The following is a 27,271-nucleotide window of genomic DNA, read 5'->3' on the forward strand; positions in this document are numbered from 1 at the left end:
AGTATAGAGATGCAAGAAAGTTTAAGCTCTTGGCATGCTAAATCACAGCACACTTTCAACGTGCTTAAATATTAATTTTAAGATAAAAAGGATTAGCTAAAGCCAAGACTAGGCCTTAGTCACATCTTTAATAAACATGCCTGCAATACTGGTGTGCATCTTAAGAACAAATCTATCGCACTGGCTTATCTTAGAATCTGTCAGTGCAAGTTAGTTGAGACAGCTCAAACATGCGTCATAGTCTAGGACTAAACTTAAGCCTTGTCTGTGAAACCAGGGGAAGATTTTTAGTTAACCCCTTTAATGCAAAACTGCTAACTCTTTCCCTCCCAGTGTTATTTAATAAAATTTGTTAGCCAGTGCCACAATTTTTTATGATTTTTACCTTGCCTTTCAGAAAATGTTCTTCTATAAATATATAAACATACAATCTATCAAATGAAAGAACAGACCTTCTGCTTTCAAACAAACAACAACAAAAAAGTATTTTTTATCCCATCTTCATTTGTTCTCTTTTTATCACCTCTTAAATATGGGTAGGTTTCTTTAAAAATCAAAATTTGACCAAAAAACTAAGATAATTGCATTTTTGTAAAGGACTTTTTTCGAGATCAGATTTAGAGCGATGATCAAAACATACACAGTTTTCACTGTTTTTGAACCCATGCATGCTTTAGTTTAGTGTTTTATAAGTTGAGTAAGAGCGCCACCTAGTGGATAATAGCAGGAATATAGATTATCGTAAAAACTCATCTGGGAAGAGGGGAAACATTTTCTCTTAATTGACAAAAAAACTTGTCAATGGCTTGGAAAGAGCTAATCAAATAATTTTTAATGACTAGTCACCATGTCAATCCTCCTGACTCAAAGTACTGAATGACAAACTATTTTTTATTGTTAATCAATTCTTGCTTAGTATTAAAAAATTTGCAACGCTTAACAATAAGGTTGTAGTTAACATGAGTTAATGCATTAGCTAACATGAACTAACAATGAACAATACTTGTACAGCATTTATGTTAATTTGAGCTTTTATTAATTCTTTTTCTTTAAATCAAAAGTTGTAAATGGTAACATTACTTAAGTAAGGAATAATTGACGACGGCCATTGAATTATAAGAAAATAATGCACACCCAAGGTGGTAATTTGGCACGACGCGAAGCGGAGTCAATTATTCCGCTTATACCACGGTTACCACAAACATTGCTCTGGTGCCTATTTTTAAGACATTTGACAAGTAAGGTGTGCGGTTATCGAAAAATAATGCACACCCGTGGAACACTTCTCAACCAATCAGAATACAGCATTCAACAAGCCCGTGGTATAATGCACAATAAACTAACATGAACAATTGCATTGACATTAACAAGGATTCATAAATGCTGATATACTATATTGATCATTGTTAGTTTATATTAGCTAATGCATTTACTCATGTTAACTAATACAACCTTACTGTAAAGTGTTACCAAAGAATCAGTATGATGCGGCTTTCACAACCTATTTTTACGTTTGTAATGAGTCACGTTTCTGAGGGAAAAAAAAGATGAACACTGATCTGAAACCACAACAAATTCCTGTATTTGCACACTTGGCAAATAGAGCTATTTTTGAGATTACCTGAATATATTGGATTGTTGTCTATCTATGACAAGTGGTTAGACTTTCCCCTGTCTGCTTTCACTTGATGGAAATGTGTTCGCTTCCTCCCAGCGCTCCTCATCCCGCCGGGCAGCAGCTAGATTTCATTTCCTTGTCATGAAGAGGCCCTCGGCGTGCAGTTTTGGCCACGGCTGCGAACGCTCGCCTGCCTTTCTGATGCGGTTTACTCCTCCCCTGTATGTGACAGCGCTGTCGACCGCGTGGCCTCTTTACTCGTCTTCATAAATCACTCAAATCCGGAGACCCACCCTTTGGTCGGCAGTGCCAGCGTGGACAAAAGTTCCCTGTAAAAATAAGTAATGAAACCACGAGCGTCCATCGCTAACCGGAGGCCTGCTGGACGACACTTCTGCGTACGCCGCCGTTCCGCCTCAAACGTCAGCTTTCTGCAAAACCGCTAATGACACTGAATTCTGGTCACAAAAAACGGTCCACATTTTATTGCTTGTTCCTTCAACCCACACGACGAACCGTCAAGGACTCAGCCACTTGCACATTTGACATGAAACAAGATAATCACACATTTTGGTCAACAGGCCGTTCGAGTTAAATGGAAAAACGACTTTAAGGGCCGGCTATAATACTGCAACTGTTCCAGCAGTTTCTTGGAAGTGGTGTAAATTTCTCTGTGAGCCATTTTTTTTCTTTGTCTTTATTTCTGTTTCTCTCTTGTTCCCCAGTGATCCATTATTTGACAGTAAATTTAGGCCTGGAGTTGAGCGGTCTCTCGTGGCTTTTCATGTCCCCTCGCAAAGATTCACGGGACAGGATGCTGGAACTGTCTGGACAAAAAGGTAACAATGTCAGATATGATTTATAGTCCAAATAACAGGCCCAACACATCACCTGTAGTGTAAAACACACCTCTATGCAACTTTTTATATCGTCTTATATACTTTTGTCACATGTTCTGTCGTTACCCCCCCATGTCATCTCATGCTTCAATTCATTATTTATTGACAAATTGCAATTCCCTAAATATAGATTTTATTTTAACAAAGAGCACTAAGAAAGCAATAATTAAGGTATTAGACTTTCACATTCTGTATACACCCAGCAAGCAATTTTGCATTTAAAAGACATCTAATAGTTGTCCAAACACAGCCCAGATGTCTAGGCTTAAACAAGGGAAAAATTGGTCTGTCGGTGAAAATTTATCAAATAAAAAAATAATTGAAACCAAACACCTTGTAATCACTGTTAACTTTGCTTAAATGGTTGATTATTAGACATCTCACAAGCTATTTTGGCAAAAACAACACGTAACCAAATTCAAGTTTATTTTGAGTGCTTGGCAAAGATTAATCGCGATTAATTGCGTACAAAATAAAATAGATTTTTTTTTCATAATATATGAGTGTGCGCTGTGTGTTATTATTATGTATATATAAATACACACACATTCATGTTTGTATTTAAGAAACATTTACATGTGTTTATTTATTTATATTTTTATATATTAAATATTAACAATAAAAATGGATATATAAATAAAAATGTTCTAAAATGTATATGTGTGTGTGTGTGTGTGTGTGTGTGTGTGTGTGTGTGTATAAATATACATAATAATTACACACAGTACAGACACATATATTAGGCAAAAATGCACTTTTATTTTGTATGTGATTAATCGTGATTATTCTTTGCCCAGCACATGACTAGAAGTGGATTATTGATAGCCTGACTATATCGGGTCTATAGTTAACCTAGAGACGGTGAAATGACAGCTATTGCTTGCTGGGCAGTAAGTAAAGGAAAATCCTTTTTATAACGGATGATGAATCCATATTTTTACTGCTTGGGGAGCTTGGCATGGATATTCTGTTACTATCCGTATCATTTGGTGAAATATGAAAGCAACATGTTGGATTTAAATTCCATGCTGTTTTTTTGAAGGCAGATCAATCTTTTACTCCCAGTGTGTTACTGACACTGTCAGAAGGAGGTTTTCTTATCCTGTGCCCTCCCTTAAAATGGTTAGTTCACATAAAAATGCACCATTTTCTCTGCTTTTACGCAGCCCTGCACATGGCATGATTTCTTTTTATTGTGGCCACGAATTAGGAACTTTTCCTATGTTTCACTAATTAGCATTTTGAGATACAGGGGGCTTTATTGGCACCAATATGGAGTAAAACTTGAGCAAAAGTTACCTAAAATGAGGGAACTTAGTAATAAAACATACCCACAATTGACCTAAAATGACAGAACAAATTAATAAAAAAGTGCCCATGATTTACCTAAAATGAGAGAACAAATGAATAAAACCTCATGCTTATGATTGACCTAAAATGAAAGAACGAATTAATGCAAAAAGTTTCCATGATTGACCTCAAATGAGGGAACGAATTACTTAAAATCTGTGCTCATGGTTGACCTAAAATGAAGGAACAAATTAATAATAAAAACGAATAAATAAAAAAGTGCCCGCAATTGACCTAAAATGAGGGAACGAATTAATAAAAAAGTGCCCACGATTTACCTAAAATAAGAGAAAAAATGTATAAAACCCCATGCTCATGATTGACCTAAAATGAGGGAACAAATTACAAAAAATATGTGCTCATGATTGACCTAAAATGAGGGAACAAATTATAAAAAATATGTGCTCATGATTGACCTAAAATGAGGGAACAAATTAATAAAAACTTTCCCCATGATTTCCGTAAAATTAGTAAAATGAGGGAAAGATTTAATGCAAAAAGTTCCCACGATTGACCTAAAATGAGGGAACGAAGTAATAAAAAAAGCGCCCATGATTTATCTTAAATGAAGGAACAAAATTAATAAAATGTACCCATGTTTTAATAAAATTAGAAAACAAATTCCTAATTTGTAGACACACCATATTTTCCCCCAAGGCATGTCTTGGGCTCTGTACTTTTTCAAATCTCTATGATGATCTTTTTCTTTTGTAAAAAGCGTTTTTTTTTTTTGTCCAAGTCACTGTTAAATGGTCAATTTTTGATGTCTTTATTTGTGGCCTGACTATATAAATCATCATTGCTTCTTTTGATTGCATCTCCTATTAAGTTTTACAGAAGAAAATCACAGCATTTATTCCCATATAGCACGAAAGACCGATTTCAGTTTGGCCTCACACGCTACAAACAGATGGAAAACAATAAGAGAAGAAAATCAGGATTAATTAGCATGTTTGTCAGTTTGCAGGAAACACCGAGTATCAGTTTCATGCCCGTCGCATTTGCCCAGCACCTGTTGAACATGATGATTAGTGATGTCTATGGTGACTCTAGTGTGCGTGTGTGTGTGTGTGTGTGTGTGTGTGTGTGTGTGTGTGTGTGTGTGTGTTTGTGTGTTGGTAAGGAACAGGAGGGGCTTTTGTCATATTTATATCAACAGTGTTGGACAAAACTTTCTAATGATCCCCTTCTGGCCCGGCTCATCTTACGCCTCAGTCCATTTGCCATCCTGTCCCGGGGCCAAACGCCGCAGCCCGGTGTCCTTAAGCACATCCTAATGACAGCTCTCTTTCAATCCACAGGCTTTATAATTGCACAGGCTAACTTACAGACATTACGTGGCATTAGTCCAGAAAGCTCATAAAGGGGGGGTCACGGGCAGGTCCGCTGGCCCATCACATTGCATGTGGCCGCAATAAATCTCTCAAGTGACAACAGCGAGAGGTCATATTGTGCAGAGAACAACATCGAAAAAGAGGTAAGCGATGAACTTTGAGAAGTGGACAACTTAAATATTTTTATAATGATTTATAATTAGAAAATAACATTTTAATTTTATAAATAAAATAAAAAAAAACTTGGACTTTTTTGTGGTTTTAATGAGTGTAATACAGCTTTTACCGTGTTACAGTAAGATTAAACTATTTTTTACCATATGTTTGTTTCTAGCATATCCAGATTTCTTTCCTTGTTCGTGATAAAGCCAATATCTTCAAAACAAAACCTGTGTTATGTCAGGAGCGGCATTCACTAATTAGTGAAGAGCAAACATAAACCAAGCTGTGATTTTGCACCTGTGGATGTCTCACCTCAGGATTTCCAGAACATTAAGGTAAAAACCTCATCGTCCAAATCCATTATGTCAAAGATTCAAAGTCACGCTCGCTGCTAATTTCATTTCAACCTGCCGCTTTTCTGCTTGTAACTGTGTTCAGCTTTTAGGATTGATAGAGTCCGTCTTTTTCTTCGGGGAATTATTAGGTTTGCCCACAAAACCAGCGCAAATAACTCAGCGCTGACCTGCCGGATGGCTGCGGAAGGGCAACCTCCCAAAGGGACGTCGCTCCGAGCTTAATTAGAATGTCAGGAGACACTTTCAAAGCAGTCGCAGATGAGAGTCAACTCCAATGGGAAACCCGAGCCGATCGCCTTTCCCAGTTCAAGGCAAATTGTCGAATGGGATCAGACACAAGGAATCACAGTGAGTCAAATGGGACCCATAAAGAGCAGCACACGGGGGGTCGACTAACAGTTTGTATGTGATGGTACAAGAGCATGAGCTATATTAATACATGTTCTTGCAGTCGACTCGAAAGAAAATACAGCAGCTATGTTAATGACGTTAAACGATAAACACCGGGCCACTTTGAAGAAGTTAGACTAACGTTAAATGTGTTTATGTGAATATATTTGACAAGTAATATGTGTATGCGATGATACAGTGATTTCATTGTGTACCATACAAATACAGTTTTTTTTTATTAAATTAACTCTTTATTAATCTATTATTCAACTTCTTAATATGATGCTGTTTAAATTGTATTACAGAAACTAATGGGTCGCTCGTGTGTTTTGTGCTCTTCTAGTAGCATCTCGCTGAGGTCAAGTTGTTCGTGACGGCCTCCCAGAAGTGGCAGCTGTCTGGTATAAGGTTACTCTTTCACCTGTGTGCTGCAGGAACCGGCGTGTCATTGAGGAGTGGGTAATTATTCAACACATCGGCCTGCAATGCCTGCAATGTTAATTACGCTTTGGGCTCGTCCCCGGGTCCGGGAGCAAAGACACAACGCTCATTACCATCACATCGGCAAACTCCCGCGCGGTCCCTGAACGAGTATCCAGTTTACCACCACATGAGGTTTTATCATTCCCACATGATGTTTTATTTTAGGGCAGATGCGCAAGATTTTACAAGCGAGCACATTAAAGAGATCAGATACGTTCACGGTTGATGAAAATAGAAGCTTGATAGAGCAGAGGCAGGATTACACAAATGTTCATTTTAATTTAAAATATATTATATATTAATCATCATAGATAATATATAATAAAATAATATGAAATTAATTTAAAATTACATTTACCATCTTAAATGAAATATACTGTTTAATGCACTTAAAAAAATAATGTGTCAAACTTGTATTTTTATTGATGACCTATGGTAGCTTTTATTAAAATGTGTTATTTAAATTGTCATATTTTTTGCAGTGATGTGGTTAAAGTTTTAGGCAACTTAATTTATGTCATACTATTAATAAATAATTAATTAACACATTTAATTATTGTGTTAGATAATTTGTTAGTGGTTATCATCCATGTATAATTTTGCACACAATACGTTGATAAGCTTTTTTTACCACACTTTTACCACACCATCTAACTTGTATTTGACGGTTTCAGCAGTAACAATATAAACACGCGGCTTTCGTGGTCATCACGTAACTTCCGGTAAACTCTGCAGAGAATAAATAACAACAAAGTCCTTTTAAAGTAGTTTATTTATAGACGTTTCATCGGATGCACGTGATACAGTTCGGACCAGACATTCATCGCATCAACGCACATGCGCTCGATGAAACGGTCTATATATGTAGCAAATAGCAATAGCCCACAATACATTGTATGGGTCAAAATATTGATTTATTTATGCAAAAAAATTGGGATATTAAGTAAAGATTATGTTCTATGAAAACATAAAATACATTAAAATATATCAAATAATAATTTATCTTTAGTAATATGTGTTGTTAAGGACTTCATTCATAACTTTAAAAGCGATTTTTTTTTAGTGTTTCGATTTTTTTTTTGCACCCTCAGATTCCAGTTTTTCGAATAGTATCTTGGCCAGATATTGTCCAACCCTGTATCACAAAATGATGTACCTATAGTCACGTAAATTTGTGAGTCACGTAAGTTTGTGGGTGACACTGACACGGTTTTCCGTCTTTTTGCGTGAACATGTCACGCATTTCTGTTTATGTGTCACGTATTTGTTACTCAACACTTTTGTCCTATTTTCAAACCATTGGCGCTTCGGTTTAGGGTTAGATTTGGTGTTTGCGTTAGGATGTCACTTTAAGTATTGGTTTATACCTTTTTTTCATGATTTTATTTTTTTATATTTTCTGATTTTTAAACCATTGTCGCCTGGCATTAGGGTTAGAGTTGGGTTTGGGTAAGGATGTCATTTTATGTAAATCTAACGCTAAACTAGGACAAAACAGTTATAACTGGTTCCCACGGGTCGTTGAAATCCTTGAAAGTTTGTGAATTTGGGGGGGGAAAAATTCAAGGCCCTGGGAAGTTTTTGAAAATAAACATACATAGATACAGGTCATTGAAAGTGCTTGAATCTATTTTATGCAAGAAGTTTTCTGGGAAAAATCCATATTATTCTCTGTGTAGTGTAGGATAATATCATAATAATTCTAGACTTTTTAAGCACACGTGCTAAACTGTTCGCTTTAAATAGTTGTGTTTGACACATGAAAACATCTCGGGTTACGTATGTAACTGTTGTTCCCTGAGAAGGGAACGAGACGCTGCGTCTTCCTTGCCATACTTCCCATACATGTCCCTGTAACGCCGTCTTTGGCAATATTTCAGATAGCGATATACTTCCTGTCTCCCGCTTCACCCTGTCTTTGTCGTTAAGCCTCATCATTGGTTGAATTTGTCATACACATTCAGACGCACTTACCCCTGGAGGCGTCCCAAAGTGTCACCGCAGTGACGCAGCGTGAGTTCCCTCGAGAGGGAACTGTAACAATATATCTTAAAAGGTAACACAATGTAACCTTGCTCTCACTTGAAATGTCTCCCCACATTTATCCTTGAATTTGAGGGTATTGGACCTGGAAAGTCCTTGAAAGGTCCTTGAATTTGAAGTTAACTAAGGTGTGGAAACCCTTATACGTAAGTTGCACATATATATATAGCAATAGCCATTGTATGGGTCAAAATATTGATTGATTTATGCCAAGAAATCATTAGGATATTAAGTAAAGGTTATGTTCCATGAAGATATAAAATAAAAATAAATAAATATATCAAATAATAATATGTGTTGTAAAAACAATTTTCTCACTATTTAGATTTTTTGCACCCTCAGATTTCAGATTTTCGGATAGTATCTCAGCCAGATATCATCCTATCCTAACAAACCATACCTCAATGAAAAGCTCATGTATGCAACTTTTAGATTATTTTTTAAATCTCAGACCCTTATGACTGCTGGGTTTCAAGGTCACATAGTCCGGCTATGAGTAACCCACTACTAGTCAAAATAAACTTGAACTTGTCTTTTTGGCCAAAAAAACTTGTAAGATGTTTGACATTTAATCATGTTACCACAGCATGCGATAACAAGGTGTTTGCTTTCATTTATTTATTTCATTTAATTTATTTTAAGACGCCTATTCAATTCTCACTGACAGGCCAAATTTTTGCCTTGTTTTAGCTCAGACGTCTGGCCTGTGTTTGGACGACTATTAGACGTCTTTTAAACGCAAAATTGTCTGTCTGTGAAAACCCATCTGAAGTCAATTTTATGATTTACAGTTGTCTACATAAAATCATCCTACATACTGTAATGTAAAGCACATTCTGTGAAAATCGAACCTTGTATCTTTAATCAAACACGGCCATTTACTGTAAACCCTTCATCCAGCAGCACTAATACTGATGTGATTCAGCTGTTACACACGTCTATAACTATAATAGTAGCTATGAGAACACAATTAGCAGGAGTGCAGATGGACATTACACTGATGACGACTCAATCCACAGCTCAATCTTTACTGATCCACTTCACTGAAGTTGTGAAAGATATATGGCTGTCCTGACACATTGACATCATCCCTTAAACATCTGCTGCTTAAAACAGTGTGACATTTATGGAGAATTGCCATCTGACGATCCAGATAATCATTTACTTCAGGAGTCAAAGAGACACACATTATTAAATTAAACCCGTTTATAAATGCAATAGCGACAGTGTCTGATACTGAAATGCTGTATCACATCAAGTTTGTTTTATTATGCCTGCAAATGATTTGCCATCTTGCTTGAGACATCAAACTGTCAGCTCATACATCTTTCCTGTAAAAGGGTCCCGTGCTTTAGAAACAGTAAAGATACGAACACGGGGGGGAACAACTTTATACAATTTCCACTTGAAATAGGAAGCCAGATCCTTTTGGGAGACACTAAATTGAAACTAAGGCTGTTTCTGATGGGCCACAGGATATGCCTGCAAATTTAGACATATCAAAATGGCAAAAAAGTCTGTTAGTGCCCATTCATATAGACTGTGAATGGCCTGTAATGTTCTTCAGCCCTCGGAGAATACTCGCAAGGTTAAGCTGCAACAGCAGGAAGACCTGAATGGTTTTGACATAACTTTATTTTAGTGCTCTACAGGTTTTCTCCCCTCCCTACGGTTTAATGGTTGATTTCACCAGGGTCCTGACAGGAAGCTGAAGTTCTGCTGCTCGGGATGGATTTCATTTCAGGACCTCATACTGTACGATGAACGTGATTGTAGAATTGATGCCACACATTGTACGTTTCGGTGTTGGGAAAACAACTACTGGTTGTTTAAAGTAGGTCAGTAGTTTTACGGTCTTCACCCAGACAGATATAATGAACTGAGCTGATGTTCTTGACATCACAGTTTCCTTTTCTTTTATTAGACCGAGGAGGTTTTTAAAAGTAAACAATGTCAGATGAGCTCAGACGTCTTCCTGTGCACTTCAGATGGGCCACATTTATACAGATGGGCTTTAGGATTGATGTTTTGTTTAGAGGCGGCTGTGTGCGTGTCATTACGGGAAAGGATGTAGAAAAAGCGTCTGGTAAAATAAGTTTTGTCGTACGATTATTACTAGAGCGCGTATTAGTACTTGCAGAGCTCAGCGCAAAGAATTTTCTACACTGTGGTTCAGGTTTTCACTTGCCCTGACAAAAGTTTTACTGACCCCACCAAAAAAAAAAAAAAAAAAAGATTTTAGTATCACATATTTAAAATAATAATAATTATTAAAAGTCAAATATAGTTGTATAGGGGAGACCGGGGCACAACCTAACACTTTTTGGTTTTGGCTCAAAAAATATTTGAGTTTGATTAATTATATTTCTACACAAGCAACACACACATCTCTGTCACAGATGAACGTTTGAAGTTTGTTTCTATTACTTTCCATTCTTGGACAATTACACCAAACGTGACAAAAGTGCAAACGGTACTCCATACGTGGGGTTAGTTGTAACACTTGCTTAAAATTAAGTTTGGTGTGTAGCCTATTTAAAACAACGGCAAAAATTACCTTAACGTAGCGGTTTTCATATTGTAAGTGCTGAGGGGTTAGTTGTAACACAGCATTACAATATTTTCAAGCCCACCAAAAAAGTTGCTAAGACCTGCAGACATATTGTTTTAGTTAACAAGGCACTGATTGATATGACACAGCATTGGATTTGGTGTCTTACACGCCCAACTCAGGGCTCCAGACTGCCACCAAATGGTGGCATTTTGCCACCCAAAATTTAAGAGTGTGCCACTGAATTGTACATCCAGTCGCACATGTGAGGTCGCGCTGGCGCTTCACAGGACCGGAGGAAGATGCAAAGTTGTGGTTTGGAAGTGCATACTTTTTGTTTTTCTTGTCGGGAATGGCGGTCGGTTCGCTGGATGGGACCCTTGTGCCTCGTTTGGGATCGATTGGAGTCCTTTGAAACTGCAATTTTAAACTGCATTAAAATTGTTAAAGGAATATTCCATTTTCTTAAGGGAAAGATCCGGATGGTTTGCTCACCACCATGTCATCCAGGGTGTTGATGTCTTTCTTTGTTCAGTCGAGAAGAAGTTATGTTTTTTGAGGAAAACATTGCAGGATTTTTCTCGTTTTAATGGGCTTTAATAGAGCCCAACATTTAATACTTACCTCAAACGACTCTAAACGATCCCAAACGAGGCATAAGGGTCTTATCTAGCAAAACGATTGTCATTTTTGACAAGAAAAATAAAAAATGTGCACTTTTGAGCCACAACTTGTCATCTAGATCCATCGTGATGCGCCAGCGTGACCCCCAGGCAATACGTCATGACGTCAAGAGGTCACAGAGGACGAACGCGAAACTCCGCCCCAGTGTTTACATGTGTTGAAAGAGGACCGTTCTGACGTTGTTGTGTGTCAACTGATACTAATTAATGTCTTTGTGTCAGTTTATTGTTTACAATGGTCCGCAAATGTGCGTTTTATATATGTAACACTTGACCTCCCTACGTCACTACACATTTACGTTAGGTCGCGCTGGACCGGATCTAGATGCAAAGTTGTGGTTTAAAAGTGCATACTTTTTATTTTTCTTGGAAAAAATGACAATCGTTTCGCTAGATAAGACCCTTATGCCTCGTTTGGGATTGTTTATAGTCCTTTGAAACTCCGTTGAAAAAAACTGTTAAGTGTTGAGTTAAGTGTTAAATGTTGGTGTCCATTAAAGTCCATTAAAATGAGAAAAATCCTGGAATGTTTTCCTCAAAAAACATAATTTCTTCTCGACTGAACAGAGAAAGACATCAACATTTTGGATGACATGGTGGTGAGTAAATTATCTGGATTTTTTATTTTTTTAAGAAAATTGACTAATCTTTTAAGTTTTGCAGGTCCATACTGAAAAAACACAAACTTACCACTCAGAAATGTCTATTAACAATCTCAAAAAATGTATTATTCATCAAAATCAAATGTAAGGTCTGTTTACACACACACAAACAGAGCTACTGAAGGAGCTGCTCTGAGAAACAGCCAATCAGAGCAGAGCTCAACATTATTATTCATGACCCTTTCAAATAAGGTAATAATAGATCATTTCATTCAAAAGGAGAAATCCTAGGACATCTCTGTGGATAATTTTTGCACTTAATAAATTTACAAGCCGTCTATGTAGATATCAGAGAACAACTTAACATATTATTTACAATGCATTCTTTGGCACCTTTAAAGCGTTCACCCAAAAATGAAAATTACCCCATGATTTACTCACTCTCAAGTGATCCATCATCATACAGATGAACACATTCTCAGTTATTTTTGAAAATGTCCTGGCTCTTCAAAGGCTTATAATGGGGGAAACTGGCTTTACTTCCTTCAAACCCAAAGAATGTGCATCCATCTTTCCTAAAAATAATCCACATGGCTCCAGAGGGATAAATAAAGGCTTACTGAGAGTAATTGATGCAAATTATCCATATTTAAAACTTTACAAATGAAAATAATGCATATCTTTATATTTTTATCAGTGCTATTGTTTTGTCTCAATATGCACATCAGTAAGGTATGTTTATAAAAACTACTTAAATGTCCTAATAAAGTCCTAGTCCTAAGTTTAAAAAATAGTGTTTTTGTTCAAACTTATTCTGTCTAACACAAGGGTTTTCATACTTTATGTTGCCATCAATCCCCAAATAAGATGAACCTTCCACAGAAGTCAGTCATGCGGGTGAGTAAATAATGACAGCTCTTGAATATTTTGGGATGCACTGTTTCTTTAAATGCATTCGGGTGTTACATTTCTTGATGAATCATTTTACTGAATCATTTGGCTTCATGCATTATAAGTGAACCAGAGATTAGCTCATATCCATGTTACAGTTTTAGGGCTGATCTGGGATCTGGCATTCTCCCCTTTTCAGAAGGAAAGATTTTTGTATGTGCCAAATACAAATAAGTATGTGTGCAGATTTATTGGCATATATATTGCACAGGTTATATTGTGTTTCTCTGAGATGACAGATGCGTACCGCACACTTTGCTCACCACACTCACTTCTTTTAGTATAGCTGATCATTATTAATAGGTTTGATGTGTCTGAATGCAGAATTTGCCAAACTATAGTGATCTTCCTCTTTAGCTCTCTACGTTGCTGAGAATGATGGGATTTGTAGTTTTTACACAAACCTAGCATCTCAAACAGTTAAAAAGAGTATTATTAGTAGTATTTTTTTACATTTATTTAAAAAGCTGTGTTATGCACTGTTACTTGGCTTGATAGAAAGGATTTGACATGCATCTGTACATAAATAACAGGCACTTATGTGTGCACCCATGAGAGAGTTTGTGATTATCTGTTGAATGACTTCTTAAATATAATGAAACAATAATGAGTTTAACAACATTTCCTCTGCAGCGATGTGAGCTGATTGATGTTACCACCGCAACTGGACTGCGGATGTTTTGTGTTGTTTTTTGTTGCGTTTCCTTTGTGACCTCGCAGACTCGCTGTTAGGCAGCTTGAGAGATTTCCATTAGGGACCTGCGCAGGCCTCAAAAGAGCTTTAAATTATCATCTGATTCTATGCATGCACAGCTTGAGGTTTTAAATGGACAAAGCTGCACATCCGAGAGAAAACACCCAGAATTTTTCCTTGTCTCAGAATGAGAAAAAGAGAAGAATACAAACTAATTCATCGCAAGACTTTTACAACTCCTGCTTGGCCTATTTTTCATTTGGGCTGCGATCCCCAGTCCTCCTTTCTCCCATATTATCAGATTCACAGCACACTGAGCGCTGTTTCAATAACTTTATAATGTGTGACTCCACGCCGTCTAATGAAACGTTTACACTTTGAACGCAAGCCCATGAAATGAGTAAGTTGTTTTATAATCTTACACAAAGTTTGAAGTAATGGAATCAACACTGTGTCATGGCAATTTGTACGTATTTTACGAGGTGACTAATTTGTATGATTTTGTACGAAAAAATGTGTAAATATTTGTATGATTTGCTTTCAGGTTTAGGAGCAGGGTTATCATCAATGTTTTTTATAATAACGGTAAGTTTTTTGTTAATTCGTACAAGTTTACGAACTAGACACCTCGTACCAAGATTCATTAAAAAAAAAAATGGCTTGCTTTGTGTAATTGTTAGCATTAACTTAAAAGTAATTCTATTTAGGATACTAGTTACAGTAAACTTTCCTTCAGATGTGGTCATTCTGCTTTAAAAATCCCTAATAAGATCTAATGTGAAATTACATATGAATAAAAATCAATCAGTTTTCTGGTCTATGCTGGTCATGTTTCCAGCTTAATGTTCCATGTTGCAATATCTAAAGGTGGTACCAAACAAACAAACTTGTGTTGTAGATATAAAGAACCCACTAAAGTGCATTAAAATGATGTAATTTTCACTAAAACTTAAATTTAAGGCGAGACATATTGAGTGGCCCTGCCCCTATAAGAAAGTCAGAAGTGTTTATGGCAGGATGATGCCATAAAAATCTGTATTTGTTGAAAATAGTCAATTGTTTTAAATATTTATATCTTTTAAATGCAAATGTTGTCAATGTTTTGGAGCACACTGTTTTATCAATACACTGATGGTTAACATAAGCTGTGTTTCCATTAGGGATGCACCGAATCCAGGATTCGGATTCGGCCGAATACTGGGCTTTTTGGCGGGGTTCGGGTTCGGCCGAATCCTAGATTTTTTTTCCACCGAACCGAACCCTAGGCTTCTTTCGGTCAGCTGGACACACCAAAACTTTTAAACACCGCTGAAAACGCCTTGAGGACCCCAAATGCCAGCTGTTTTTCAGCCGAGCGCTTGGTAGCTGTGATGCTTCAGCTGTGAGCCGGTTGGTTGCTGTAGTAATGTCCTGCCCCTCCTCCACTGTAATTGGACGGCCGTGTGAAGACTGACATTGACGAGCGGAGCTTCTCACTCAAAGTTAAATATAGTTTTCAGCGCGGAGCTGCTTGCTTATTGGAAAAACGAGCGTGTCGCAACGCATCGCTTTCATTATGCATAGGCTTATGGTAATTGTCAAAATAGTTTTTCCAACTTGTCATCCTGGCATAATGTACAGTTAAAATTAAATAAAATGAAAAATACACTGCTGTGGACGTTTTTTACTTCATTAATGTGTTTTACTGTGTTGGAATAAGGATGCGAGTAGGATTCGGTATTCGGTTTCGGATTCGGCCGAATCTTAAACAGTGGATTCGGGATTCGGCCGAACCTAAAAAATCTGGATTCGGTGCATCCCTAGTTTCCATTACCCTTTAAATTGCACAAAGTAACATTGCAAACTAAAAATACGGCCAATAGAAACACATCAGGTTCCCAAAAACTCCTAGCCTATCTAACACCAGAGCAGTCTCATAGAGCATGATACGTGGTTTGGGAACCACATGCTCATTTTCTCGTATTTGAGGCGTGGTTTACAAATGCCCGTTAATGTCTTGCTGCCCCCTCCCCGTTCTGTGATTGGTTCCCTATTTCAGGGGCAAAAAAGAGCCATAGTTTCCATGCTAGACTTGCAGCGTGAATAAATTTGCGCACAAGGCAGCATGATGAAACCCAGGCTAAAAAACTCCCATGTATCGCTAAAAAAGTTTTTACGCTCACAATAGTTTTTTTTTAGGCAATTCGAAAAAGGTGGATTTCTCAAAACTGCAATTTTCAGGTCAGCTGATGTAAGTCAGTCACATAATTATTATTTGAAGATGACGCAGTACTAAAACCTCCCAGAAACACTTTAATACATGTCTGCTCACAAGTATAATGCTGGATTTACACCAAACATAGTTGGACGCTTGAACATTTTGAATTTACTCGCGTCATTCGCGTGTGAAAGCAGCGCGTGAAATTCTAGTCATTCAAGACATTCATGCAGAAATTCGCATCATGGGAGGGGCTTCTCCGCTCGCTTCCTGTAATCACGTCACTACTAGAGCAAGCTCCTGATTGGTTAACGCGGCTTGATTTTGGGCCAAAGTTTAGATTTTTCAACTTGCACGTTTCCCGCGACAACGCTCAATTATTTACATTGACTTAACGTTCAAATCATTTGCGCCAGACGCCCTATTCGAGTTTGGTGTGAACGCAGCATGAGGGGCTTTCATTGTTACGATAATACTCTTATGTCTCCTTTGGTTAAAAATAATGGCAAGTGCGGTGGATGTGATATTAGTTAGCCTACCAACATCAGTTTGGAATGCTTTATCGCGGAAGGAAAAACTATGTTTACGTTGCATTTCATCAATAAATGGAAACGTCATTTCACAATAATCTTTTGTCGACATTTAGTAAATAACGTTAATGTTTTGCGCAAATCTGCGATGTAAATGCAGCTATAGTCATACTAAAAGCAAAAAAAAAACTTCATGGGGTCTTTAAATGTCACTGGTCCGATGGTCAGCCATCTTCAGCGCGTCATTCTGTCCTGAATATTGTCATGATAGTGTCGATTTAACATATAGTAAATATTTTTAGAAGAATAAAATATTTTTTAAGAAGAAACTAATTGTCTTTTAACATCTATTATTGTAAACAGTATTTAATAATAAAATTTTTCAAGTTCTGGAATGAATTTGGCAAGCCTGACATTTGACATCACTTCTTCTTTAGCTGTCTCCAGATACTAACTATTACACTCTGCCATATGGGAACTCAATATTGGAAGTTCTGCTTCCGTGGATTCCTGAGGAACCTCCTGCTGCCATCATTGAACTTCCTGCAGAAAGACATCTGATTTACTGCACTGTTCTGTCTATTCCCATCATCCCTTTTGAGGAATTATTCATGGTGTAAATGTTTGAAGGAGGGGTATATGTGTGTATATTCAATGTAAACATCACACCCTTCAGCAATTTCACTAATGTCTCCTTTTCCCATCAGGTTGATGCATACGAAGTTACTGTATTTCAAGGCAGAATTGAAGGGTGATTTCTTAACATCGGCCTTGGAGAGAAACTCCCTCAAGCTGGGTTTTATGTTCTGATAATAATTCAAAACATGGCGAACACTGGTAGCATTTATGATCATTTCCACAATGATGCTTCTCTCTGGCAGTATCCCGCAGAAAGTCCAGCCATAAATTTTATTACTATTAAATGTTTCTAATGGGGGTTGACAAATATTTGAACGGAGTTGCTTTTCCCTACTGCTCCTGCCCGGAGAGACTCGCAGGAAAAACCCTCAGCTTTAAAATATAAAGAGCACGTTAACGCTGCCAATCTCATCCGTCTCAATTGGGTCTGAAGACGATCTAAGTCGCTTTAAATTGTTCGGTGGAAATACAGCATGCTTCGGGGCAATTGCGACGTTTTTACGAGTGCAATAAAGTTGTCGTTTCTTACGGATCACAATTTGAATGTTGTGAGAATGTCTCTTGTAACTTAGACGTACCGAATGACAGTTTGCTAGCTCGACGCATGAGGTTTCTCTGTAAAAGCAGCTACGAATGGCCAAACCGTAGAGGGAACGATCTTAAAACAGACATTCGGGGTCACAACCTGTGTGGATGGTTTGAGCATTAACGCTGGTTTTGCTGAATGGCTTACAGACTCGATCCCATCAGTACAGTCAAGTTGACGACACGACTTTGAGAGGCGCCGGCCGTCCGAACCGTCCAACTCAAAGGAATGTCCATCATTTTTCTTGCATCTTAAAAGTCAATGGCCAAAAAAGCTGGGAAAGTTTACCAGCTACATCCTGTGGTTAACCGGTTTCAATCCAGCCACAACGTAACGCTGTAATAATAAGAGGGAGTCTGAACTGATTTACGTCTGTGTTTACTGATAAATCTCTGATGACAGACGCAGGTCACTGTTTGGCACAGGACACTCCCAAATATAATTTTGATAGACAAGATGATGGAAATCCCTGTGGATTGACTGTATTTACTGAGGTTATAGATCTCATGTGAAGTCATGTGATTTTCGCTGGGGAAAACAGATGGTTTGCAGTCATGGTGCTTAAACATTGAAACATTTTTATTTCATAGTGCTTTTTACATCTGTTTTTCTTTTGGGAATTACAAATGCAAACAGTTTTTCTTTGGCATAGCTTGCATCATGAATCGTTCATAACAGAACCAAGAACATGTATCAATAAAGTCAAAAAACGATTACATTCATCTATCTATAGTAATCCACTGTTGTCCCGGTTATGCGCCTGGCCCGAAGTTACCTGCGCTAACTAAGCTCTGTGTTTGTTTGTTTATCCTCCTGGATAAACTGACCTTTGGATCAAATACCTTGTTGAAAATAAACAACACTGAACCACTGAAGAGAGGTTTGGTGGCCAGGCAAGAACTTTAGGATCGGTAGCTAACATTGTGTACATTAATTTACACAAAAACTTTAGCTCAGTGTAGTAGTGGATACGCTTTAGCTATGCCCTTTAGTAATTTACGTGTTAGTGCTGGGCAAAGATTAATCGCGATTAATCGCATACAAAATAAAAGTGATTGCTGTGTGTAATTATTATGTATATATAAATACACACACATTCATGTTTGTATTTAAGAAACATTTACATGTGTATATATTATATATTCTATATTATATATAAATACATTTTTTTTATATATAAATAAAAAAATTCTGAAATCAATATATGTATGTGTGTGTGGTTAAATATACATAATAATTGCACACAGAACACACACATCTATTATGAAAAAAAACTCACTTTTATTTAGTATGCGATTAGTCGCGATTAATTTTTGCCCAATAATCTATTCCAGAGGGACTCTGTTGTTATTGATTGAGATCGGAAGTTGAGTTTGGGCTAAAAAAGCTGTTTGTTTATGTTGTTGCCGCTGAAATTGTCTATAGAAGAAAGTTACACTGTTAAATAATTTCTGTAGAAATTACAGTATTACTAGCAGCTAGGGATGACTAACGATTGATCGCGATTGGCCTGTAGCAGAGTGAAAGTTTTTGTTGGCGTATAAGTGTGTGAACTGTGTATAATAATTATGTATATATAAATATGCACACATGCATGTCTAATTTTTGGGAAAAAATTGATATTTATGTATTAAGTATTTATATTTATATATAATATAAATTATACATAAATATACAAATGTATATACAGATGTAAAAATTTCTTAAATATATACATGTGTGTGCATTTATCTATACAAAGTTATTATACACAGTTCATATATTATGTAAACAAAAACTTTTATTCTGCTATAGATTAATCGCGATTAATCGTTAGCCATAGCAGCTAGTTTGCCAGTAACTTACTGTAGATTTAAACTTGTGATATTTACTAGTAACAGTTTGTTCAAAGTTAAATGACTATTAAATATTGGCGAGTCTTTATCTTTACAGAATAAAACTAACAGCCTCATGCAAAGCATTTTGGGAAACAAAATCTGAAGAAAAAAACTGAAAAAGGATGATGAGGATTTCTGGTTCCCAGAATCCAGTACATGAGGCTTTTATTTTATCATTTGTTCTCTAAATATAAAGACTTGTTGGTGTTTAGTGTTCATTTGGCTTTGAACAAGTAAGTCAAGTGCCAGTAAATGACATAGATGTAGATTTGCAGTGAGTTACTGGCAAGCAGCTGCATACTAAAAGCAACATTTTGTACAGTAGCTCTCCACAGTGTTTATATGTGTAGTATAATCTTATAAATATCTCTGGATGAAAGCAACCTGATCTCTCACAGGAATTTGTTTGTATTTTACTTTGGGTGGCCAATTCGTTTGAATTTATCTAGAGCAGTGCTTCCCAATCCTGGTCCTCAAGGGCCCTCTTCCAAAGAGATTGAGATGTCTCCTATTTAGCATTCGGAGAACACGTAAATGGAACAGGCTAGCCAGTGCACGTCATTACGTCAGTGAAAAGGTGTGCTCTCTGCTTTGGGCGAATAGGATTGTGGGTGATTTCAGAGCGCGAAGGCTACACATATCCTTTTCTGTATATGGGATATTTCTCGAATGAAGGACTCAGTCCTTGGTTGAAATTCCGAGGATCCTCGACATTGGAACAGTCCTTCGACGGATGTCGATGACGTAGCATCCTCAAAATTCTGGCTTCCGAGAATCCTTCCTTGACATTGAAAAACACCTTGTGTCTCCCTAATAAGCTAATGAGTTAAATCGGGTGTGTTACATAAGGAGGCATCTGGGGCTTTTTGGGAGGTGGTCCTCGGGGACCAGGATTGGGAAGCATTGACTAGAGAAAAGCAATGATAAAGCCCTAACCCTAACGTCACAAGGGCGAATGAGATCATACAAATTCCTACGAATTGACCACCTCATGAGATCCGTGCAAATTCCTGTGAGATTATGTTGGTGTAAGTAACTCTACAAGACCTAAAACCTGTGTTTTAAAAACCTTAATGAGTCCCAAACGTTTGTTTTGACTTGGAGCAGGTCTCATAATCTGTGTGTCATTTACACCGGCTAAAATCCCACAATCCAGTCCAATTAAAATGAAGTGACAAGAATAAATGAAAAGTGTTTATGTCATACGGTTTAAATTGTGGTTGGGGAGGATTAGATCCCACTTCAATGTTTGAATGATGAGTAGTACTACATAATCATCTCTAGATACTGAATCTGTAAAGATTTGTTTAACATTTCCCATTCAGGAATTCAAGACTCCACACATCTGCTTCAATCCAGACTTCACTCGAGTGCCTACAACAATGAAACCTCAAAAGTTATTTTCATTATGGCCCTTAAAAGACATGTCGAATCAATTTTACAGTTTTTAATACGCTATATAAGAAACGAGAAATAATAATCTCATAAATTCCCGAGCTGTAGTTGAAGAAAGATGGATTCGAATATACAGCGAACCATTGAACCCTCCAAAGTGAGGATTTATACAAGAGCGCAGGCGTCTGTGGATGTGTTTCTGAACCGAGATCTGACATAAGGGTGAAGGGATTATTTCAACAGGTATCGAACAAAGCAGAAGGCCTGTTTTTCTAAAAGTGCAGAAGTTTCATTGGTGAAATACAGCTGTTAGATTATTACCCTTCAGCCCACAAACTGACAGCAAGACAGTTTCATATGAGAAGCGAGGCTTTTAAAAAAGGCACAAATTATGAATCTTTTATTTTTAACCACCTGTGTCTTTTAATGGCTATTAAAGTGGTGGTGCGTGCCGACTGTACGGTACATTCTTTCATTTAAATTCATTGTAAATGTGATCTAAGCAGAGAAATATTTCAATGGATTTTAAATGTTCTGATTAAAAACGAATTCTGTATTGATTTATAATCATTGTTAATATCTGATATTATTATTATAAAGATATTAATTTCTGTCTTTCTTTATCCTCACCAATTGTTTCAAGCGCTTCTCCACAGTTTGTGGTTCCACTTCTCTTGGCAGCACACAAGGGTTTCCTCATCTCTCCCTCTTTCTCTCTCTCTCTTTCTGTCAGATGTTGGGCATTCTTGAGTTTGTTCAAGCGGATCCCTCCTCCTGAGCGGAGACTGACTTTCCCAAAGCTGATATTAATATCACAGACCATTGTGATGGAGTTATTTTCATGGAAGCCCAAGAGGAAGTCACGTGACTGTAATTAGTCCCCGGGGTCCGCAGGGTCTCCATTACGTGCCTTGTTTTAACTCCCATCACCATCAATGAAGTGGAAAGGTTGAGGAAGCAGCAATCACTGCGTCTGGGTGGTTGCTTTTATTTTATGTTTTCATAAGCACCTATTTTATTAATGAGGCCAAAATCTGTGAAAAAAAGTCTCTTTCTGTCTTTATTACCTTTAAATTCTTCTTTTAAATGAACACACATGTGAGTGTTCACGCTGATTCGCTCAAGGTAAGATTAATGATTCTGGGATTTGTTGGTTCACACCCTGTTCAACACATGACGTGTAGAGGACCTACAGTACAAATATATTACAGTATGAGGGTTGTTTTTGTTTTGCAGAAGCATTTTGACTCCTCCTTAAAACCACTTCATCGTAAGTTAATGTTGCATTCAAGTGCATAGACAGAGAAACACAACTTTTATTGCAACTTGATTATTTACACAATGGCAAGACAATTAACAGGATGTTTTTCAGGATACCAATAAGGAGCTCGAGGGATTGAAGGTTTACATAAGGCTTTAGACTGAAAGATTTTCTGAGCGAGAATGATCACTTAAAAACAAACAGGATGGGAAAAAATATGATTATTTGCATATTATTAACCCTCATATTATGTTCCAGGTCAATTTTACCCCGTTTTGATTTTTAAGCTGTCGGATAAACCAGTTAACCTATGATTTTATTCTTGAAATTTTGTGACTTTTTCTCATTTATGGTCATGAACATGCATGCAAAGTTTGGACTTGCTGATATGTTTTGAACTGTACCAAAATAATTTTGTAACGATTTTGAGGTTCGCGGGTCAATTTGACCCGCATTTTGTTTTATACCAAAGCAACTGTATAGACCTAAATTAAATATATATTTTTAGTGTTTTTTGCTATATTGGTGTTTTACTATCCGAACATGTGGGTAAAAATGCGTCTCCTCACTCTTTTTAGCACTGAAAAAGACTTTTACAGACACAGATGGTAAAAGTGAGCTATTATTTCTATTTACAATGTATATGAAATACTACTTAAGTTACCGTTTTCTTCCAGAAATTTTGTCACTTTTTCTCATTTAGGGCCATGAACATACATGCAAAGTTAGGATACACTGATGTGTTTTGTTACAATTTTGATGTTCGCGGGTCAATTTGACCCATGTTTGTTTATTCTAAGGCAACTGTATAGACAGAAATTAAATACATTTATTGCTTATATGTTGGTGTTTTACTACCCTGGAAAGGGAAAAGTGAGCTTTTCCTCACTATTTTCAGTACTGATAAAGACTTCCTCAGACAGAAAAGTAAATGTGAACTATAATTTCTATTTTCAATGTATATGAAATACTATGTAAAGCAGATGAATTCAGACCCACAGAAAATCCAGAGGTGAATACAGGTGATGCCAGCTGTGCCTCAAAAAACATGACACCAAAATAAGCACCATTTGTGTAAAATCCAAGCAGTCAGAAAGCACATGCTTGATGTGTGCACATCATGTTAACAGTGATTTCTTGAATTTGTACAATGAGCTTCAAGAACAAAAGATGAGCCTGTTTAGGAAAAGAAAAGCTTCATTTCATTTCACAGCAATATTAAATTGTTAATTTAGGATGTTTTAAACATAGGCATGTTAAAAAAAACATGTTGCATTAAAATGTTACATTTTGCAACAGTTTTTGTGCAATATTTATTTATTTATTAAAACAAAAATGTTAAAAATCGTGGTTAAATGAATTTTTTAAAATCATACTTTTGTAATTTTAAGTGTTTGTAATGTGTGACAAAGACTGACACTAAAATGGTTCTGTTCATACCTAATTCCTTCTTGTTTTTCATAATGTGATATTTAAGGAATTGCATTGAATCCAATGCGGGTCAATTTGACCCTCTCCATCAAAATCGTTACAAAAATCGAACACAATACAATGGTTAAAGCAATATTCATGAAAAAACAAGTGAAACATTTTAAAGTTGCATGTCATTGAAATTTGCTGTTATTTTTCGCAAAGATATTTACATATATACATACATGATATAATGCAGCTACTTAGCTGTATTTTTTAAGTTATGAAGGTTTAAATCAAAACAAACCAACTGCAGTTTAATTGATATTAATTGGAATGCACAACCAAAAAACGAGATTTCTGGAAAATTAAAAAAACGGATTTATCTCGTTTTGCAACAAAACTCTTCATATATATATATCATTTCCACCAGCTGAATGTATGTGATGTATGTGGAAATGACATGTGGTTGTTTTAGTAAGTGGCATTTCTGAATGCTTTTGAATGATAAATCCACACTGTTAGTATAGCATTGTATTTACTCAATGTCTCCGAGTAATGAAAGAAAGACTTTTATACCTGCCATCACAATCCCATCATAAATATCACCCTCATTTAAAAGAGATTGGCTCTGTCAGAGAGTCAGATACTTCAGCATGTGACAGCAATAACAGATTGGGCCACATGCAACTTCCTCCCATAATTCTGTGAATTCACCTCTCTTCCTGACCTAATAGCTTCCATTTACCGCTGGGTCCGTTCCAAGGGAAAGTATAGAGTTGGGCCAAAATCCGTCGACAGCTTTCAAATGCGCGCTACTGATGAGATCTGCCGAGCTCGAGCCCAAAACCCTGAGCGAAATAAACAACGTCATGAGGAATCTTTGGAGATCCTCCTGGGCTGTATTAGCTAAGTGAGATTACTCTCAAATTAGGCCTGTAATTGACATTCTCACATTTCTAGTTGTGGAAAATCTCCTTTGGAAGCTATTAAGAAAGATAGACGGTGTGTTTTCGGTTTGTCCCACTGTTGAGGGAACAGAAGCGGATAAATTGATTGAATAACAATATGGTGAATAAGACCAGAACTATTGTAAATGCTTTAGCTGCTCGTGGACAGAACGTGGTGTATTTAAAGTTAACAACGGTGAGGGTTAACGTACCGCTCTCGGGCCTGTCTGTATTTCAGCTGTCCAGACGGTAAGACAATGAATGTGAAATGAGAGACTGTGGCCGGACTGAATTGAATCTCTTCCTCAGATCGTGGTCAGGGCTTCTTTATGGTTTTTCCTTTTGCAGTGAAGGTTAAAGAGCGACATGAGGTCATGACAGAACACAATCATCTATTAACATCCAACACTCATGAATGGAAAACGGCACCAGTTCAAGGTCATCACATTGGATTCCACTTATGCAACAAAAACACATGGAGAACAGAAGATAAGCAATGTTGTCCCGAGCAACACATTCAATATATATTATGTGTGTGTGTGTGTGTGTGTGTGTGTGTGTGTAGATCTGCACTTTTATTTTACATTTTAACCCGTGTGCATTGTTCAAATTTACTACGCTTTCGTGTTGTTAGTGGCCAAAAAAAGGCCACTAAATTAAACGGCTGTAAAAATGTATCAGATTAATTTTTTTCAATTTTTTTTTGCATAAATCTGTTAATCAACCTCAGTACTGATCAAAACTACCAAATGTTTACGATTTTAACTCTTTAATTGCCAAGTTCATAAGTGATCACTGATTTGGGGGGACACAAAATGACAGATTTTCAATATAAAAAGTGATTGTGGACTGGATTTTTTTCACCTTTCTCACCGTTTTGGGCATGTCAACGATTAGTAAAAACATTGGCATTGATGCATTTTTAGTTTTTGTGCAGCATCAGTTTTGATTTTTTTCTCCCTCATTTATGGTTCGTGGCCATTTTTGTCCCATTGACTTTCATTACAACAATGTTTTTCGATTGCAGAGCCATGACACCTTATTATCATGCATTTTTTATTCTTTGTGGTTTTACCTTTTGCAAAGAGGTGAAATTTGTAATTTTTACTGTTAATAATAATAATAATAATAATAATTTTTTATTATTTTCTGGTTTGTACATTGAGTTATATTAAAAGGTTGAGACTGATTAACAGATTTATGCAAAAAAATTGAACAAATCATTCAGCTGATACCTTTTTACAGCAGTTTAATTTAGTGGTCTTTTTTGGCCACTAGCAACATGAAAGGGTAGTAAATTTGCCCACGGTATATAGTTGAGTTTTTGCACAATTTTAAAGAATTTTCTTAAAATATGTGTAAATATAAGATTTCCCTACTGAAAAATCCAGCTAAAACCAGCATAAGCTGGAGACTGGTTTAGGGTGGTTTATGCTGGTCCTCCCAGCCTGACAAAGCTGGTCGTGCTGGTGGGCCAGCTGGTATTCCAGCATGACCAGCTAAGTCCAGCTAGACCATCTTAAAATGTGACCAAAACACATCTACACCAGCTTGCTACACCAGCAAAACCAGCTTCCTACACCAGCAAAACCAGCTAAAACCAAGCTGGGGACCAGCTAAAACCAGCTCACCAGCTTATGATGGTCTTAGCTGGATTTTTCAGTAGGGTTGTCACCAAAAATCATTCAATTTGCTGAAACACAGAGAAAGTTGTGGCCAAATTAAGACTCAAAAATGGCCCCAACAACACATAAGGGTTAAAGTCATTTATCTTTTTTCATTTAAATATGAAACCAAAAAATACAAAGTCTAGACTGCTAAAAACTAGATTCTTAATATAGTCATGTTTGTTATTGACCCATATGACGTGACATGCATTTTTTGTGTCCAGGGACATTATTTACTTCAAAAATTACTTGATACATATGAAATGTGTCACTTTATTCTATAAAACCTATAGGGCCGGTTTCCCGGACCAGGATTAGCTTAATTCAGGACTAGGCCTTAGTTTAATTAGGAAATATAACTAGTTTTAATAAATATGCCTTACTGAAAACATTACCTGTGTGCATTTTGAGGTAAAACAAAGGGCCCTGATGTATTTTAAGATATGTCAGTGAAAGTTGTTTTCAGTTTGGAGAGCTCTTAAAAGTGTTTAAGTCTAGGACTAGTCTAATCCCTGTCAGGGAAACCGCCCCATAAAGTTTAAAAATATTAAAAATTTTTATTTAAATTATACATGGGCATTGTTTTATTTTCAAAACCTTTCAAATAAATCACATTTTAAATATATAGCTGTTGGGATAATTA

General features: G+C 36.7%; 1 long non-coding RNA gene across 5 annotated transcripts; it reads left to right on the plus strand.

The window, feature by feature from the left end:
- The first annotated feature begins 2,301 nt into the window (after window positions 1-2,301).
- LOC141350635 (uncharacterized) lies at window positions 2,302-24,313 on the plus strand. Of its 5 annotated transcripts, XR_012358773.1 has the most exons (8): window positions 2,302-2,457; window positions 5,169-5,344; window positions 5,536-5,698; window positions 5,848-6,067; window positions 6,453-6,568; window positions 10,329-10,473; window positions 17,281-17,459; window positions 17,551-19,579. It is a non-coding gene; the product is annotated as an uncharacterized lncRNA (long non-coding RNA). The 5 variants fall into 5 exon arrangements; XR_012358774.1 differs by lacking the exons at window positions 10,329-10,473; window positions 17,281-17,459; window positions 17,551-19,579 and adding an exon at window positions 22,074-24,313; XR_012358772.1 differs by lacking the exon at window positions 10,329-10,473 and having other exon boundaries at window positions 17,281-19,579.
- The last annotated feature ends 2,958 nt before the right edge of the window (window positions 24,314-27,271 follow it).

This window comes from Misgurnus anguillicaudatus, chromosome 18 (genome assembly GCF_027580225.2).
Source record: "Misgurnus anguillicaudatus chromosome 18, ASM2758022v2, whole genome shotgun sequence".
Lineage (NCBI taxonomy): Eukaryota > Metazoa > Chordata > Actinopteri > Cypriniformes > Cobitidae > Misgurnus > Misgurnus anguillicaudatus.